The sequence below is a fragment of the Plasmodium fragile genome (genome assembly GCF_000956335.1).
Source record: "Plasmodium fragile strain nilgiri unplaced genomic scaffold supercont1.103, whole genome shotgun sequence".
Classification (NCBI taxonomy): domain Eukaryota; phylum Apicomplexa; class Aconoidasida; order Haemosporida; family Plasmodiidae; genus Plasmodium; species Plasmodium fragile.
In genome coordinates this window covers 33,655-34,667 of record NW_012192683.1, presented here as the reverse complement: position 1 = coordinate 34,667, position 1,013 = coordinate 33,655, and positions in this window count along the sequence as shown.

Genomic DNA, 1,013 nt, shown 5'->3' with positions numbered 1-1,013 from the left:
GCTGATTCCGCCTCCACCGCGCCTTCAATTTTTTATGCGTTTTTATTAAATCTAAAAAGATGAACGTGACAACTTTTTTTTTTTTTTTTTTTTTTTTTTTTTTTTCTCCCTAAAAAGTGAAAGCATTTATTTTGTAAGAGAAAAATATATGTAGGCAGTAAACTGCTAAGAACAAATTTAATGCTTAATATATATCGTTGACAAAAGTCACATAAATGTAGAGAGGCACACATGGGGGAGAAGAAACAAAAAAGAAAAAGCGGAAAAAAAGAAAAATAGGGAAAATAAGAAATTTTCAAAAAAAAAAAAAAAAGTATATCATTAAAATAGAATAAGTAAAATAAGCACACCCGTTACGCCGCTGCAGCCCTTCCAGAGTTCAAAGTAGAATAACAAGGGCAAATTCTCTTCTCCCATTTGTTTTGTGATTTCCGCCTTCTGATAAAACCATATAGATACGTGCTTACCTACACGTATATATCCACACGGACGTACCCACGCGATCCGCTGCTACACATGCATGTGTGTGTGTGAGCCATCTTTTTTCCGTGCCCCAAGAACCCACTCTTAAGCAAACTACACAACCAAAATTGCCTTCCACAAAATGAGCAAGGCGTCTGATAATAATAAAAATATGGAGGATCACAGGTTACCAAACGAATGAGAAAAGCGTACTTGGGGAATATGGAACTACACCAATGGCACAGCTGCCTATGGCAGCATTAAGAGGGGGGGCGAGCGCCTTCCCCGGCTAACTCCCCCCAACCGCTGAAAATACACAACGGAAGAGAGCTCTGCAACAATTTATAAAAACACACAGTTAATGTGAACATAAAAAAGAAAGGAAAGAAAATTCCTCGTTCTCTTCGCAAAAGCTGTTCTGCCTTTTCCTCTTCCCTTTCCCCTTAGAACAAACTTCGATGAAAAGGATAAAAAAAAATTGTTCTTGTATGGTTACGAACAGCAACTGCTTTATGGTACACACAACGATGACAAAAAAAAAAAAAAAAAAA